Source organism: Ahaetulla prasina, chromosome 1, assembly GCF_028640845.1.
Source record: "Ahaetulla prasina isolate Xishuangbanna chromosome 1, ASM2864084v1, whole genome shotgun sequence".
NCBI lineage: Eukaryota > Metazoa > Chordata > Lepidosauria > Squamata > Colubridae > Ahaetulla > Ahaetulla prasina.
This window is the reverse complement of record NC_080539.1, coordinates 103,780,325-103,799,829: the sequence shown is the minus strand read 5'-3', so window position 1 is coordinate 103,799,829 and position 19,505 is coordinate 103,780,325. Positions and strand designations below refer to the sequence as shown.

The 19,505-nt window shown below is 37.7% G+C and overlaps 1 protein-coding gene across 1 annotated transcript in view; it reads right to left on the bottom strand.

The window, feature by feature from the left end:
• The window catches only part of MAP3K5 (mitogen-activated protein kinase kinase kinase 5), a 117,927-nt gene that overhangs the window by 82,050 nt on the left and 16,372 nt on the right, over positions 1 to 19,505 (bottom strand). The window lies entirely within an intron of this gene.

The following is a 19,505-nucleotide window of genomic DNA, read 5'->3' as shown; positions in this document are numbered from 1 at the left end:
GTTTATCTTAAGTTTGCATCTATTGTGTGCTTGTGTATTGTTGTGGTTGAAGCTGAAGTAGTCATTGACAGGTAGAACATTGTAGCAGATGTTTTATGAGCTATGCTTAGGTCATACCAAAGGCAGCATAGTTCTAAATTTTCTAAGCCCAAAATTTCAAGTCTGTTAGCATAAGGTATTTTCTTGCGAGTGGAGGAGTGGAGAACACTTCTTGTGAAATATTTCTGGACATGTTCAATTGTATTAATGTCCGATATGCAGTGTGGGTTCCAGACAGATGAGCTGTATTCAAGAATTGATCTAGCAAATGTTTTGTATGCTCTGGTTAGTAGTGTAATATTACCAGAGAAGAAGCTACGCAAGATTAGCTGCCTTTTGGCGATGTGTTACAGTGGGCTTTGGCACTTAGATCATTTGATATGAGTACTCCAAGGACAGAGTGAGGGTCATCTACAAGGTCATGTCCACTCAGTTTGTATTTTGTGTTCTGATTCCTTTTGCCAATGTGTAAGACAGAGCATTTGTTGGTTGAGAATTGGAATTGCCAATTTTTTGACCATTCCGAGACAAAGTCAAGGTCTTTTTGAAGGGTAGCAGCATTGTTGGTGGTGTTAAATAGTTTTACATCATTGGCAAAGAGAACGCAGTTACTTATAATATGATCACAAAGCCCATTTATGTATAGTATGAAGGGTGTTGATCCTAGAACGCTGCCTTGGGGGACACTGCTATTAACAGGTGTAGGATTTGATAGGATGCTCCCTTTTTTGACCATTTTTTGTCTGTTTGACAGGAACGCGGTTATCCAATTATGGAGGGTCTGGAGATGCCAAAGGATTTCAGTTTAAGACGTAGTTTGTCATGTACCACTGAATCAAAGGCTTTACAGAAATCTATGTAAATTGCATCTATTGCTTTATATCAATATCAATATCAATAAATTTATTTATTTATTTTATTATTTATAAATATATCAGTATCAAGTAAGAAATCCTCAAAAGCTCTTTGAAGCACATTAACAGAGAAAACCCACCGGAACCCAACATTTCATGCTTATGAATTTAATATTTGGAGTGGTCTTTCACTGCAATTGGAAATATGTGGCATTTGTAGCTTTCCTTTGATGGCCCCATAAGATTCCTGGATCTTCACCTCATTTGGCTCTGAGGTTGCATAGCTAAATAATCTTCATATAATGTTTCCACATGGATATAAAACCAAGTATTTTCAAATCCTTTCCACTGCAACGTGTCTACATTTATTTACAATGGACAATTCTGGGTTATATTCTAACATACATAGGTGGTTGGCTAAGAGGAATTTAGTCTGCATCTTTGAGCACATGGAAGATTCCCCTCAGATAAAGATTTAGGACAAGATAAGTAGGAGGAAGAAACTGGGTTTTTTATTTATTTATTTATTTATTTATTTCGATTTTTATACCGCCCTTCTCCCGAAGGACTCAGGGCGGTGTACAGCCAAGTAAAAATTCAATATATAAACATTAAAAAGAAGTTAAAAAGAAATATTATAATGTGGCCAAAATTTTAAAACCATTTAAAATCTTAAAACATAAATACCCCAATAAAATTTCAATCCAGTCCCGTTTTGTGACAATTTTGTTGCTATTAAGGAAATTCTTCAAAGGAGCACAAATTAATACTTGTAAATTCTTCTTTAACAAATAATTACAAACATTGAGTTTCTTTTCTGATCATCTGAAATGCTCCAGTGCCACCAAATGAGAGGGTTTTTTTATTATCAAGATTATGGACATTTTGTTAATTCAAAAATTGTTTCATGGACCTCATCAACCACTCTTTAGGGGAGCAATTTCACCTTAGTCCTGCAGTTGTTTCTAATGAAATTATTCCTGCTACAAAGAAAACTCTGTAGAACTGATTTAGCAGTACCAAACCTAGTGTTCCTTGAGAACACTAGATAAGTGTTCTCAAGGAAATAATCTATTGTACCTGTAAATTTTACTCAACTCCGATAAAAGTGAGTTTCCTGTGATAACAATGGAAGATAACACACTGCCAATTGAATAATGGACCATGTCTCATGATGAATACACATTTCTATAAGCCAGTATTATTTAAACCTTTCAAAACCTTTTCCTTTTTTAAAAGAAGAAGTAAAATGAATGCTGAAATATTTTGCTTTATTTACTAATTCTATTATAAATCTTAATGCAGTTATGAGTTTGGATGTAACAACATATTTCAACAATGTATGTGTAAAACTTGTTCAGAGAAGTGAGGTCAGCGTAACAATGAACATTTTAAATACTTGCTGTGGATTATACTGAATCCTGAAAACCCATTTTACTCCAAGGTATAATAAAACAAAAGCAGCACATTCTATATCTTGGAAGATATTTGTGGAATACATTCAAATTCAAATTATTCAGAGAATACTGAAGTTCAGCATAAATATGATTTAAGAAATATTATAAATTAGGCATTGATGCTCACAGGACAGAGATAGAATATATTATCAAGGAGTATTCACAATCTTGAAGTGCACAACAATAAAAGGGATTATTTCAAAGGCACACAAATCTCTCTTAAATGAATTTATTAAGCAATGTCATTTATAATCATTCCTTTAAAGCAAGACACTTCTAAGTCCATTGTTAGTCTTAAACTGACAAAACAATATATGATAAAATTATAGAAGTGATAATTATGCATTTTCATAAGGACAAAGAGGCTATATCTCAAGCTACAATCAAAGTTAATCAAAATGAAGCTGAGACTAAAGATACTTTCATAGAACTTTATAATGTAAGTCATCCAATAATCAAAGAACTATGAGCTTTTAACAACACTCACTGAGGTTTCCATCCAATATGAAACCACAAACGTTACTCCAGAGATTATCTAGCTATATTATCGTTTAAGCTGCCCAAACATGTTTGGCTTCTATAGGACATTTTTTATAATAATCCAATCAAGTAAGTTTCTACTTTTGTTTTATTTGGATTCTATATTGGTTTCATTGGCCATGACTGGATGATGACCATCTGCTCTTACTTACTACTTTCCATATTATACCTTGTTTCCCCGAAAATAAGACATTCCCTGATAATAAGCCCAATCGGGCTTTTGAGCACCTGCGCTAAAATAAGCCTCCCCCCAAAAATAAGCCCTCCCCAGAAATATTTAAATGCAGAGCTGGAAATCAGGTAAGACGACAAGAGGAGCCCCATCTTGCTCCATGCGCCCCAAAATAATAAGACCTTCCCGAAAATAAAGCCAAGTGCTTATTAAGGGGTTCAGAAAAATATAAGACAAGGTTTTATTTTTGGGGAAACATGCTATTTTATTCTATGTACTTAAAGGAAGAAAGAGGGCTCACCCATTAACTACTTGTGCCCTTCCAGCCAGCCCTACTTCATTAGCAGCTATTTGAATCACTCTCTCATCCTCCCTCTTTCCAAATGTAATACAGGCTTGCACCAGTGCCCCTCCATTCATGACACTCAAGATAACTCCAGTGAAGCTTCCTCCTTGCCTTCAGCTGACCCTGGAACTGCCTGCCACTTTGTTGAGGGGAGGGGAAACATAGGAGCAGTGGATCATGAAGAAATCTGCATCCCTGCTCCCCATTCTGACATGTCTCCAAGGGCTCCCTCCCTCCCGGGAGAAAGAAGGCTCCCTGTCAACTGCCATCATCCCCCAGCCAGTCCCAGCTTGCCAGGAGATATTTGAATTGCTCCCTCATTCTTCCTTCAATGGCCACTGCAGTTAATACAGAAAGCAGCCAATGGCCATTCACTCATTAATCACTGCTGTCAGCTGATTGGGCACAAAGGTTGGAAAGGTTCGAAGGCTGGGCAAGGGTATGCTCCTCATCCAACCTACTGGTTCCTGGGAAGACTAGTTGGTGGCACTGAAGCAGCCACAACTTTGCCAAATTTCAATCCCAGAGAAGTCATGGGTCCCAGACTTTGGACCGATTCTGTAAGTTAGACCATCTGAGGTACACTAATTCCAAAAAGTTGTCACTTTATGATACATCATTTTACCCAATTGAAGGTAGTAGATGTGAAGTTTTAGTATCATATAGATCAGAGGTCTCCAACCTTGGCAACTTTCAGCCTGGAGGACTTCAACTCCCAGAATTCCCCAGAATTTCTGGGAGTTGAAGTCCCCCAGGCTGAAAGTTGCCAAGGTTGGAGACCTCTTATATAGATTGCAAATGGGTTCTCCCATGTCATTATTCTCACTAAAAGAATAATATTGCAGCGCTGGAAAGATAAACGTATGGCTCCATTTATCCAATGGATTGAAAACTTGACTGTACTTCCACTCATGAATAGATTGCCTATAGACACAGACTTTGTATAGACAAATATAATGGAAAATAATTTATAGTTTCTAGTTTATTTAAAAAATTATACAAAAAGCAGTAGCTTAAAAAAAGATGTATTAGAAATATATGCATACTTGAATAATATTTGCATTTACATACAGTATATATAGTATGTATGTAATTGTTGATTGTTATGATGATATAACTGTTGTATCGCTTTCATGTTTTTATTAAAACATTTTCATGTGTTCTTTTTTTTCTCTTTGAGAATGTATGTTTACCACCACTATTATCTTTCTGTTCTGCTCTTTTTGTTTCTATTATTTAAAATCAATAAAAAAGAAATATATGGAAAATTAAAAGTTGCATTTTATCTGCTGGGCACGCTTTAATTCACAAGGTTAAAAGCGAACAATTATTAACAAAATTAAACAATAGAACTTTGCATGTTTTACCAGTTATTTTTGCCTAAACCACAGGTTATTTCTGCAAGTATGTGGGAAAATGTGCATTCCATTTCTGGAAACTTATCTATGCAAGCCAATAAATTAGTTTTTTTTAAAAAAAGCAAAACTGAAAACTGTGTTTCCGGAGCTGTACTATCCTGTGACTGAGGAATCTATGAATTGCAGCCTCACCCATTAATTAGCTTAAAAGAATACTATTTAGGCAGAGACCAACTTGGGTCCTTTCAGTGGAAGAGAAGAAAGACATGCAGGGAGATTTAGAATTAAGTACAGTGGTACGAAATCAGAGGGTGGGGAGGTATGGAATTTTAAGGGCCTGAAGTCGGCACACTCATAAAATGGCTTCTATGCTGGGCATAGCTGGTTACAAACGTTTGTTTCTCTAAAGGTGAATTACCCAATCCATGACCAAATTTTGTTGGCTCAAAAAGGTACTTTTATAAATAAATACGAAGTTTGACAATTGTATTTAGCATTGTGCTTGTGGCTGCAATGTCCAATTTACTGAAAAATTCAAAGAATAAAGTTGGTAGACTCCAAACGTTTAGAATGTCAAACCAACTAAATGTTATGCGACTAAAACCATGGAGACAGCAGACTCTTAAAACTTTCCTCATTTTGACAAAAACTTTTGTCAAAATGAGGAAAGCACCATACTAATATTAAGCTAAATGCCTGTGCCTTTTGAACATTTATGCAACATTGTGACATGCTCTGAAAAGAAGCAGGGCTTGAACCCCAAAATTGCAACACTGCCTGTGTTATTTTGACACACCCCCGTCCTCCCTGCAGATGTAATGCCAAACATCTCAAAAACCGAGGCAGTCTACCCATGTGTTACACTTCTGTAAAACACTGACTAAATTCAGCTACCACTTCCGTATCTCTGCAACTACTACACAAGTTTAAAATCATTGTATTGTGGACCACTTACTTAGAATGTAAAATAAATCTTTATCACTCCAGAGAAAACTTGCATTTTTAATTAGACATGCAAAGCAGATTTACAATTGCTCTCTTCCTAAAATTAAGAGAGAAAGTTCTATAAATATAACTGCAATGCCTTAGTAATATTTGGAGCCAGTTTGGTGTAGTGGTTAAGGCAACAGGATAGAAACTAAGAAACCATGAATTCTAATCCTGCCTTAGATTCAAAGTTTACTGGGTATCTTGGGCCAGTCATTCTCTCTCAGCCTCAGGAAGCAAGCAAGGGCAAACCAATTCCAAAATCTTACTGAGAAAGCTGTAAGGACATGCCTAGTTACCAGGAGTTAAAAAACAAAGAAATCCCTAACCTAAAGGCACCAGAAAGAATAATCTTATTAACTTCTTTTGGTTCTCCAGCTGATATGTTACTTAATTAAAATATGGCAAAAGTAACCTATGTAAGTAAGTAAGTAAATAAATAAATAAAAATAAAATCCTTCACTTGTAGAAGGCAACAATTCCCATTCCCAATTCTGGATTGCAAAAAGCAAGGATCTGTCATTATTCCTTGCTTAGTATTTATAACTATGTTTACATCTTTCTAAGGGTCTCAGGGAAGAGTTTTATCAATGAGGGGGTATTTCTTTTACATGTGCTTGTTCCAGAGTAACTGATACCAATTCCCTGAGCATACAGAATCCCTACAATGCATACACTGTATCCAAACAAATGCATTCAGATATTTCCTCTGCTGATTTGTGTTGGTGTGTATCATTCCTGATGGACACAGCATGAACTTTAACAGTTCCACTGGGGTAGTCCCCTGTTTGCAGAATGTTCCGTTTGTCCTTTCCATTGTGGTTTTTAAGACATGAAAAGATTCTCAGTTATTTCTTTTTAAATACAACTGCTTCCCAAACTAAGATGTACTTCTGAAATCCCATGGTTGGTTCATCAACATTTTACTGGGGGCCGGGGGAATACACAATATTGCCATGCATTTGTAACTCCTTTGGGGAGAAAGCAGGATATGAATGAACTGGGGGGGAAAAATAAATGAATCCATTTTGTGCTTTCCCAGTTTTGTCTTTTTTCCTCACTGGAAAAGGTTCAACTTTTACCAAGGATGAACAAAACTTTCACTAAAACAGATGCTCCTAATGACTTTCCTCTGTTACTAACTTCTGGCTCATCCCAGCCTTATGGATTGGCAACCTCTTCTCAACCCATTTCAAATCAAACTCTATTTCCTTTCAGTTTCTCTTCGCCAATTGCAGATCATAAACACTTTCAGGAGTTTGCTGCTGCTGACTGAGTGAAAGCGAAAGGCAGGTGGGCAGGAGAGCAAGGAGTATCAGCACAGAAAACTAAAGCATAGTGCAGGGGTCTCCAACCTTGGTCCCTTTAAGACTTGTGGACTTCAACTCCCAGAGTTCCTCAGCCAGCTTTGCTGGCTGAGGGACTCTGGGAGTTGAAGTCCACAAGTCTTAAAGGGACCAAGGTTGGAGACCCCTGGCATAGTGGAAATATGCTGAGAAGCACCTTCCACTCAATGGAGAGGTACACAGGAGAGAATTCCTAAATGTTTTTGTTGCTTACAAGGTACTTAGGTTGGCTTAAGCCGGGGGTCGGCAACCTTAAACACTCAAAGAGCCATTTGGACCCAGAAAAGACCCAGAAAAGAAAACACCGGGAGCCAGAAAACCCTTTTGAAATCTAAAATGAAGATAACACTGCATATATCATTTTTTACCTTTATGCTACGTATGACAAAACTATAGTGTGTTGCATTTATGAAATCAATGAACTGCTATAGAGTTCATTGAAAAAAATGAATTTTAATTTCTGCATGCAACAAAAACATTTTGAACTCTGGGAAAAAAAAGGCACTGGGTTGAAGGTTACTTTCAAATAAAATACTCAATGTCTATTTGAGTCCTCCTCATATTTATGAAATAAAAAGCCGAACTTGAATTATCTACCTGCAGCAAACAAAAAATGCCATCTGCTTCTGTGTGCCGTCATCCTTTTATTATATGTATTGGAGGGTTAATGTGAAGCTCAATAAATCGCATGCCAGCGGGTGTCGCATATCGGCAATTGTGATGCATATTTTAAGCAACAGGGAGCCACAGCAGAGGGATGAAGGAGCCACATCCGGCTCCAGAGCCGCAGGTTGCAGACCCCTGGTTTAGACCCTTGCCATGCAATTGACATAATGTCTATATCCTGCAACAAATACAGCTACCAGTATAATCTTTATCCCTATTTTTAATACAGATTTTTAATTTCTAATGTGTATTTCAATCACTCTTTCACGCAGCTTCTTGGACAAGTACTTTAAAAATTAAAATAGCAAACCAATGCTTTAGTCTTGTAAATGCATTTTCAATAAAGAGGAAATTAATCCCTTACCATGGGTTGATAATGGTAGCCAGAAAGGTTTCCTAGCTAAGAAACATGATCAGATTTGGGAAACTAGGGGCAGTGCCTTCACCTCTAGAAGAAAAAGGTTTGCATTCCCTTTGATCCCCATCTCCAATTTTCCTTTTTGTTTTTATTTCAGCTGCATATCTGCCAGTGAAATACAACAATAAGATATTTCTAAGAAGGTAACACTTCAGAAGAACAAGTAGAACAACTAGGGAACTGTAATAAATGAAAAAAGTGTAAAACTTTCCACTTAGCTGGCACTGAAACCTCAAGAAACAGAAAAATGAGAGATCACAAAAGATAATATTGCAGAAGGAACCTCAGAATTTTTGCGCTTGTGGTTTATCCAGCTATCTTTAAATATTTGAGAAAAGATAGGCAAAATATATTTCTACACATTTGGTGGGGGCGGGGAAAGAAGAGGTACTATTATAGAACCAAGCTAGTACAGAGAATGGTAAATTGTCTTAGTTACAGAAAAAAGTGCGCTTTGGAACGTGCGCAGAATGATATAAGAATTGCAAGAGGAAGCAACTATTCCTTGACTAACTTCACACTCAACATAGAGGCAGGTTAAGAATACTTCACCTTTTTCAGAGGAACTGTGTGTTTGGCATTCCTGTAAGAAATTCATTTTCTTTGTCATTCAGTGGCCTAGGGGACCCTAGTGGGGTCCATCATGTTACCTAGTTTGGTGATAAAACGTCTGCAAGAAAACCACCAAAGTCAGAGAGCACTAAGGACTCCACAGTTCAGCTTTGAGCTACAAATATTGTCTCCATTTGTACCCTTCCCCTTGCCTCTTTTCTGCTTTGTTATTTTCTTTTTTGTGTCATCCACTCTGCTCCTCCCGGTGTCTTTGCTTTGATCTTCTTGAGCTTGGTGGCATTTTTGCAAGTCACCGTATTGCACTGTCTTCCAACCAGAGCAGCGACTGGCCTTACTAAACCTGTGCCCTCTTAAGTTTTGGATTCAGTGTTTCCATCCTTTACCATGAGTTATGCTTATTTATTTAGATAATTATACTTCACTTATTGACATAAATGCCTGTCTGTTCACGTAAATGCTCAAGGCAGCTTACAAGCATTGTTAAAGTTACAATGTAAAAACATAACTGTAAAATCAATTCAATTAAAATAATAGCTTCAGATTACTATCATTCAAATATAATTAAAACAATATTAAAGGCTTGGTGATAACAGAGGTGTTCTCTTTGTTTTTTTCTTAAATCCTGGAAGAGAACGCCAAAGGCATTTCTGAGAGACACTGATGTTTCTAACCACTAATTTATTTACAGTATTTGATTCCCCCCCTCCATAGCTTTATTTTCCACAAAGCAGTCAACAACAACCCTATGGGGTAGGGTGTGTACTGTTACATCATGCCACAAGCCCTGCCTTTTCATACTTGCATTGCAACATCACATGAGAATGTATAAGCAGTGGAGGAAGTTGCATAGCAACATTACAATGCAAGTTTGGTCATCTGTTTTCCCCTGCAAATGCATTCCATAGCTGTAGAGCTACCCAGGAGAAGATCATCTGCCCTATACCACACAGCCAGGTTTCTGGCAGCTTAGCTAATTTCAAAAGGTCTCTCCGTCAGTCAGTCTAAGTAACCAGGTAGTTTAATAAGAGAAGAAGCAGCCACTATGGTTGGGTGACGCTGGCAAGAAGTTCAGAATATCTGGAAAGATGCAAATTGAAATAAGATGTCCTACTATTTGAAGAGCTAAGCCTTATAGAGCCCAACACGTTTCACATTTCATGCTACTGAGCTGTCAGTTTTATAACCATCCATTATATATACATCATGCAGGAAGTAGACTGAAAGTACCTGGTTCCAGGATGGTAGGATAAACCAACCTATACATTGGGAGGATTATGCATCTTAAATACTTTTCACAATGGTCATATAGACTACTTTTAAGATCAGCACAGTTCTTGACAACAATCCTTAAACTCTTATGAAACTACAGGTAAGATCCAATAGGAAAAGGTGGACTTTCTCAGTGACATGTATCCTGAAGTTGGACCTGGCTATGCTGGACTCTGCCAGCAAATCTAATAATTGCACTGTTCTAAAGTCAAACATTTTCCAATCCACAATCCTCCAGGATTGATTAAAAATGTCTTCCCTTGCAGGGAGGCTCCAAAAATTATTTCAACTGAGTGAAAAGACCTTGGATGTGATGACTTGAATCAAGTTTCTTTCAGTTATTGATATAATGCTATGGTCCCAAAGTGGATTGTTCTCTTTATACAAGCAAATAGGGTTGATCAGGATCACCGCCACCTATATTTATTTTACATATGGATATGACATGAGAAAAGTATTTCTTAAAGGGGAAAAAAAAGCAGATCCTTTTTTTTTTTACAACTGAAATAACAGCTTAAAGAGCATTTGAAAGGCATCCTGTATATTTGTCACTGGAGGGAAAACATGTCAAGAGGAAATTAAACATTTGTTTAATCAAGTGCAAGACAATAGGAAATAGCCGGGCAAAGAAAGCTGGGAAGGTAAAGGTAAGTGGGAAGTAACTAGAATGTTTAGGATGATCCGAAAAGTGAATCATTTATGATCATAAAACTAAAAAGGGATTGCGGAAAAATGGAAACTGAGAAAATGAAAACCTTTAATGCAGTGGAAATAAAAGCTAAAGCTGAAAATGTCAAGCCGGTTTTTCACCAGTGTAGTGGGGGAAAAAATTACAGAAAAGGGATGAGACTAAAACTGTCAAAACTGTCTATATGTTAATTAGTAATCCCGAATGATTAATATGGATCAAAATTACTATTACAGAGCTAATCATTAAAGAACAAGAAACTAAAATAAAGGCTAGGCCACTCCCCTGTAGTGAAAGACTTTCTGAAATTAAAACCATCAAGTGCCCAACATCTAAAGACTTGTTTGAGAGCTTCTCATATGCATTGGACTGATCTCTGTGTGTGCTGGGTCAGGTTGTAACACTGACTTACTGCAGCCTTCAGGCTAAGCATTCCTAACATTATACAACTGGGGTTTACCCTCAGAGATCAAAGGGAACTATTTTTCTTTTTGATTTGACCATGTCTTGCACTTCATTTCTAGATTTTATGCTAGCACTCATACAGTAAACTACTGACCCCAGTTCTCCAACATCTCAAACTAACTATAAAAAGAGAAGGGGGTATCAATAAAACTCTTTTATTATCTGCAAGTATGATAGAACATGACATCTCCTAGATTCAAACAAGAGGTCATGCCATTGACATGATTGAACAGGGGCTTCTACAGTCTTGAAAGAAAAAAAGTGAGAGAAAAGAGGCAAATTATCTCATATTTTCCTCTCCTCCTCTTTTTGCTTTAATTCACCTTTGCTATCGGAGACTGTTAAAATCAGTTTGCCCAAACTGAATTCGGAGCAATAAATGGCATTGTATGTATTTATATTTACAATATAAATGTATTGATCCTTTCATTGCTTTTTGTTTTAAACTCATCCAATTTCTATGCAATTGTTAACCTCCAAAAATCTATTTTTTAAATTATTTAATCAATTTGTCTTCTTCCCTACTTCCCTGCAAACAAATGCTACTGAATTACTAAACAGATGAGATGTAACCTGTCCTTACTAGTTCAACTTTGTTGCAGGAGCCCTTTAACAAGTGATTAGATGAAGACATGTCAATAGACATCCCCAATAAAGTTTTTTTTTTAAAGCCTATTGCTAAATCATTTTGCCATCAATGCTACATATAACTTCAACCGATGCTCTTGGGTTATCAGCAATCAGGGGCTTTTGCCAAGGGCTTCAATTCACAATTCACATTCTGTACACATTCAATATAACAATATAAGTAAGATATATATTCTACAGTATGCAGGAAACACATGTGTGTAAAATTATTTGGAGGAAAACATTGAGGTATATACTGCAAGACTAATAATATCCAACTGGTAATTAAATTAGATTAAATTGTACTTATAAATCCACAACTGAAAGCGGATGTGACTCATTTGAATTAGATTGTTCACACTTTGCATGAAAGCTGTTCTCTGCAAAATTAGATTAAACAAACACGATAAACAGGTTTGCTTTCATTTTTTTTACTGGCAACGGCTGGTAGTTGCAGGTTATAACAGCAATAATTTGGTCCCTTTAATCTGGCTCTCTGCCCAAAGTCTAAGGCTGCTTTGCAAAAGACTTCTTTTCCCTGCATGAAGTCCTAATTTCATATGTAGAGAGGTATAGCAGTGTGGTATCCTATAAACTCCCCCTTCCCGCTTTTTGCAATATACTCCAGAACAGGGGGCTCTGAATAGAACAAAGGGATGACCTTTCCTTGCCCTACTGAGAAGTTAAGAGATGTACTGTAGCAGGACTGTTCTTACTTTATATCACAGAGATTTGATACCGTGTTTTCCCAAAAATAAGACCCTGACTTATATTTTTTTGAACCCCAAAATAAGCGCTTGGCCTTATTTTCGGGGGAGGTCTTATTATTTTGGGGCACATGGAACAAGACAGGGCTCCTCTTGCCTTCTTACCTGATTTCCACCTCTGTCTCCCTAACCCTAACCAGAGGAAATGTCTAAAACTGGCTGCGCATGTGCTTAAATATTTTTGGGGAGGGCTTATTTTAGCACATGTGCGCAAAAGCCTGATTGGGCTTATTATTTGGGGAGGTCTTATTTTCAAGGAAACAGGGTAGAACAGAAGGTGTTTTGGTAGTTGAGCAAGAGTGCCGAAAGCATATTCCAGTTCTCCAAAATTAGCTCCATCCTGAGCTATTTAGCTTTCCAACTCAAATGTATCCATAACATTCTTCTTATGATTTTATTTCTGATCTCTGCTCGAATACAAATCAAGGGCTGGGCTCAACAAACAGATTAAGTTGAATAATATCTTGGTTTTCCCCAGAATTAGTCAGGGTTTTAGATGAAATGATTAGTAAATATTACATTAACAAAAACAAAAATTAGTATGAATATGGTGTATACTTATTTTTCTATCTCTGGTGAGAGGTTGGGCATAAATGTATACCTAGGGTAGCTTTCTGTGTATCTTTCCCAAATACATAATGTGAAAATGGCTTTTCTATATCCATTTACTATTCTCCTTTTACAGGAATTATGATACAAGTAACATCTATGTCAAGAATGTTCAAATGTTTTATTAGTCTCTGTTGAGTAAGACAGCATTCCTCACAGTCTTTTAATGCATAAACTTGCATGATTTATGTGTTTCCTGTATGCATTCAAGTGTTTTTTTTTCCAGCTGACTGCCCAACACATGAGCGCAAATTAACTTCCTAAGAAGTCATGGGTCTTTCGTAAGAAACTCATTTCCGTTTTCCCAGTACAATTCCTTAATAAATCTCCTATCATTTTCTCACCAGACTGGAATCTTGGTTGACTAACATTAAGATGAGCAAGATTCCTATGACATCACTTCGGTGCAAGGCCCATAGATGTTTGTGCCAAGTTATTCTCTAATATGTGTCAAGACTTTTTATAAGGATTACCAGTGCTCTATCCAATGCTGTTAAAGGATTCCATTCCAGGGTCTTCAGGGATATTTACTGTGAGCTTCCATGAAGAAAGCAATAAATGTAAGAAGTGATTAAGGAGGAATTCTTGGCCTGTGCCTATTCTCCTCATTAAAGGCCAGAAGCCCAATCTTAATTATCAAAAAGAGGCAGATGATGGCACAAATATCACACTGATATTTGGGATGACATGAAACCACAAACACTTAATTCTTAGTGTCTCAGCCTAGCTAAAAAAAAAACAATTCCCAGACAGGAGAGGGTCAAATTAAAATACTTATTGCAAACAAGACTACAGCCTCAAACACAATAAATGGTGGCCTTTGGTAGTTTGGAAATGTTTACATAATTGCTTTCTCTGCCTTGGGAACTGCTGGTTCCCACGTCATCAGCCTCAAACTTTAGAATCATTGCCTTATGCTACCACTGCCACCAGCTGCATTGGGAAGTCACTTCTCCTTCCTCAGAAATCAGTGGGGTCAAATGTGCTATGAAGAAAAGCAACAAGCCGCCCTGAGTCTTCGGAGAAGGGCGGGATATAAATTCAAATAAAAAAACCAACAACAAGATTACTAGCCGTGGAAGTGAGATCATCCGAACCTCCAGGCAGGCAGCCCATTTCTATTACAACTGGCCACCCATACAAACCATAAAACATTAAAATTTTATCCTTATATTATCTTGTTTCCCTTTTCCTTCCCCATTCCTTATTTTCCCTGTATCATCACTTTTCCATCTGCAAGCCTAAGGACAGGAGATGCTTTATTTTTATTAGTCGCGAAAACTGAACAGCAGGATAAAAATGCCTTCATCAAATAAATGGAATAAAATATACAAGGAATACAAGAGAAAAGCTCATAGATCCACACATATTTATTCGACAGTTACTTTAGTCTTTGGTTACAACCCAGATTCAATGGTTGTTTAGCAAAGTAAAGAGTAATTCAAGTGAAATCAGTGGGACTGGGCAAGCAACCCATGTAATTCGTTCCAAAAACAGCCTCACTGAATGCCTAAAAATTCTTAACATTGGCTGGACTGCAGTTTAAAGTACTGTTTGTCAACCTCATTAATTTTAAGATGTGTGGATTTTAACTCCCCAAATTCTTCAGACAGCGTGTCCATCAGAGGTGGTTTTCAGCAAGTTCTGACCAGTTCTGGTCAGTTTTTCTGGTCAGTTTTTCAGAAAGCTGCTTTTGGTGCAAGTGGTAGTTTTAACTGCCGCCACTGCCACCACCACCTCTGTACTGTGGAAAAGCTATTTCAGATTACTCAATCTCTTACTCATAACAATATGCCTGCATTCTGAGATCAGTGGAGACTCTACTTGTGGATCTGCTGGAACATTAGCAAACAAAAGTAACAAGAACTCTTAAATTGTGGCTCCCTGCTTCTGGAATTTTGTTCTTATCAATGTTCAACCCTCCCTAGATTTCCAAGTGAGTCCCAAAGCCTTATTATTAATTAAAATATTAAAATCTTAATTAAAATTAATTAAATTTTAATTAATTAAAATATTAATTAAAATATTAAAAGCACTACTATTAATCGTCTCATAGTTCCCATCACCAATCTCTTTCCACTTATGACTGTATGACTATAACTTGTTGCTGGCAATCCTTACGATTTATATTGATATATTGATCATCAATTGTGTTGTAAATGTTGTACCTTGATGAACGTATCTTTTCTTTTATGTACACTGAGAGCATATGCACCAAGACAAATTCCTTGTGTGTCCAATCACACTTGGCCAATAAAAAAAATTCTATTCTATTCTATTCTACTTGTTCAGCTTGGCCTATAATTGATTTAGGACTCGTAGTTTATACATTGCTGTTGGGTTTCAACTATTTTTATATCATTCTTTTGTTCTTTTTGATTTTTTTGATTTTTTAGTTTTGCTGTCTGGCTTCGTGAGAGGTTTCTCTAAATGGAGGTTTCTAAATATCTAAAGAGAGAGCCTTTCTAGGAGCCTGGGGAGGGCGAAAACACCCGTTTCCCTACTTTCCTCCCCCCCAATGCCCTTCAGAGGCCGGAAACGCCCGTTTTCCTACTTCTGGTGGGCCCAGCTGAAATGGGTTGGTGTAACAGTTAAAGCATCAAGCTAGAAACTGGGAGACTATGACTTCTAGTCCTACCAAGGCTCTCTCTCAGCCCTAGGAAGAAAGCATTTCAGAAAAGTTTTGCCAAGAAAACCACAGGGCAAGAAAACCATCCAGGCAGTCAAGAGGTATCAACACTAATCCCTGCCTATTACACATCGATAAAACAATTGCTCTTCTATCCTATGGTACAAATGTAGGATTCTTCCATTTTTCATACAGAAGAACCATGCAAGTGACACAAAATAATCTTATTGGAACTTTAAATGGCACAGATATAATCTTAATGATTTTGAGGGTATTTTTTAATCTTTACAGTTTGCTACCAGAAAACCAATTCATATTGTAAATAATATTCTACATCAGTATAGCCCAGTGATGGCTAATCTTTTTGCCATCGCATGCCAGGAGCGGGGGGGGGGGGAGTTGAGCACACGCATGCCCACACCCATAATTCTATGCATCCTTTCCCCATGCATGCGCGCGCAATCCCCTGCTCCTGGCACGTGATGACACGGTGGACCTGGTAGGCCTATTTTTCTCTCTCCCCAGGCTCCAGAACCTTTCTAGGAGCCTAGGGAGAGTGAAAACGGCCTTTCCCACCCCACCCCTGAAGGCCCTCCGGAGGCCGGAAATGCCCGTTTCCCTACTTCCGGTGGGCCCAGCTCGCATGCCCACTGATATGGCTACACGTGCCACCTGTGGCACGCGTGCCATAGGTTCCCATCATGGGTATAGCCTATCACTACAGCTTTGTCAAATTTACAAAACAACCATGTAGCTCATACATGCATATACAGCCTGAAAAATCTATTTACCTTATTACACTACAACAAGCCCAAATACTGAATATTATAGTGCTATCATCATGCAGGTAGAAATGAATGTTGTTTCCATCACATTTCACCAACACAAACAAGATCCAAGGTATACTCAGGTTCCAACAATTTAAACATTCAGTAAATATGCAGTAAAATTATCAAGGGCAAACTAGTTCACATGGTATATTATTCCCCTAAGTATGAATATCACTTAATAACTCGAGTTAATAAAACTATTACTTTAACTATAATTTTACCAGCCATCACAAATATCTGCCTTTTACTACAGTATATCAGTCAGTTTCCCTGCAAAACAAACCAAGGGTCAATTTCAGTAATTTCCTTCCAAAAGAGAAATAAACAATCATGACAGGATGTGTTTGGAGAATAGGAAGAGAGAGGAAGCCCATTAGTCCTATTGTAGAGAAAAATCTGAAACTTTTATTTTTATCATGCCCTTTTCTGATGCCAACTAAACAAAGATCTAGTATAATCTAATATAATGGTTCCCCCATTCCTTTTTGGACACTCTAGCCTCTAACATATTCTTATCTTTGCCCAAATTGGCATTTATCAGTTTCCAGAATAATGCTGTGTCTTTTCAATTTATGGCAGTCAGGAGAGATTGCCAAGGAGTGATTTGCCTTCTTATGCTTTAGCAGAAGTTTATATTCCCTTTTCTTTGTAAGCAATTCCATTATTACCCATGGGGCACAACTAGCTTTTGCTCCCCTTGCCAAATTCCTAACACAGAACATGCTGTCCTATGTTCCATATCAGCAAATCAGCAGCTATGTTGTTGCTGAGTTGAATTTAAGGTAGAGGGGCCCTGCCTTAGTTCTGGTTTTAAATGGTCAACTGTTTGTTGATAGTAGCTCAGGATAACTGGAGAAGTTGGATCAGCATTAATCAATTTAAAGTTGACTGTCTTGACTGTCTAAAGGGTTTGAATGAAATACTGCAGTGATTTTTATCAGCTAAATTAACAGCCCATTTAATTCGTTTTTTTGGCTTGAAAGTTATACTGCAGGCATGTGATCATTGTGTATTTTCAATATTCTGGTATGTTAAAAGTATATTGGAATGTAATAGGCTGATGATCACTACAGCCTTGTGGAATAACATCCTTTAAACCAAGACCAAACTCAAGGCCCGCGAGCTAGATGTGGCCTGCGGGGTGCTTAGATCTGGCCCGCAGGGCTGCCCAGAAAACAGTGATGCATCGGCCTGTGGTGCCTCTGGCAGCAAAAATGGAGCTTGGAAAGGCTACGCGAGTGCTCGGGCCACCAACATGAGTGATGTCAAGCTGGCCACACCCTCCCCCCAGACCACACACACACCCCCGGTCAAACACAACCCTGATAAGGCCCTCAATGAAAATGAGTTTGACACCCCTGCTTTAAACAAAGACGGTCTTTTTGTCAGTGACTCAATGATTACAGCTAATTAAAGTAGTATAGCTTCACGAAATATGACTCCAAGCACAAGAAGATATAATTGTTATCGGTTTAGAAACAGACCCCAGGCAAACAGTTCTCTGGAAAAGAAACAAAACAACATTGGAAGAAACTGTAGCAAAGCCAAGGCAGGATCTGTTGTAGCTGTTTGGGAAGGGGGAGAGAGCACAAACTGTCTTTCAGGGAAAGCAAGCAGAAACGTAACTCATTCATTTGTATTTCCAAACATTCATTTCAGTAACTGGTAACAACTAGAAGGCTGGCACAGCATTTTATGACTATAAATGGCAGATGCTGCAGGATGTACAACAGTTGGGCATGGAAATAATTTAGTCAGCTATTAATATGAAACCAATGTGTTTTAAAAGCCACCATCTGCTTCCAGAAAGAAAAAGGAGGGGGTGGAACAGCATTTCCTGAGGTAAGCAAGGAACTCTTAGCAAAGAATCCCTGGAATTTAGAAAGAAATTTGACTTCTTCCACCCTATATCTCTGTATACACAGCCTCTCTGTTTGTATAAAAGCATGTATGGCACAAATGAGCATAAAGCACTATTTATGGTAGGGAATAACAGAGCTGCATAATAAACAAGGAGGGTTTTGTTGCATTATAATAATTTGGCCTACTAGCTCTTAGCTGCAAAAATCCAGATGGCCATAAATGGTCACAAGCAAAAACCAACAATTCTATCTTTTTGTCACCATCTAGGGATTGCCTGGATTTTTGCAGCTCAGCCATGTTCTGTCTATTAATACGGTACTGCAAAACATTCTATGCTTTGAAAAGAACATAAAAACTGCAGTAAAATCATGGTTAAGGGAAACAACAATGGATTTTAAATAGTAAATTATAAATAAGAGCCGCATAAGCTACTCTAATGCAATCTCTTCAGAGGTACTAAACTCCTGGTCCCCATCCAGAGGAAGGAAGAAACAGGTGCATGTACAAGTGTCACTGTTTCTATGAAGTAGCAATAATAGCTAACTCTTGTTTCTATTGCTGTATCTTTTAAGCATATCTTTCTTAAACTCTTAACTTTTGAACGCTACAAAAGGAGCATGATAGTGTTTTTGGCTTAGTATATAACAATAGCTGTTCTTTTCTGCAAGCCAGAAGTGAACATGGTCACTTACTGTATTTCTTAAACGAAATAACCAACACACCATGACTGGTGATAGATGTGTTCTTCCCCAAATAAATATCACAATGTAATTTTCACTTAAGGATGTTAGAATCCCTTTTACCTCCTAATAAGATTTCCTTGCTTTTCCAGCTGGAACTTTTACTTCAGTCCCCATTCTCTGTCTTTTTTTCATCAAATATCTCAAATCCTTGCTTTTCTGATTGTACTGTACAGTTTCCCTGTGATTTGCAACAATCCTTCCACCTCCCACCATCCATTCAGAGCTGAAGAAGCTTCTTGGACGAGAAGCGAAAAGAAAA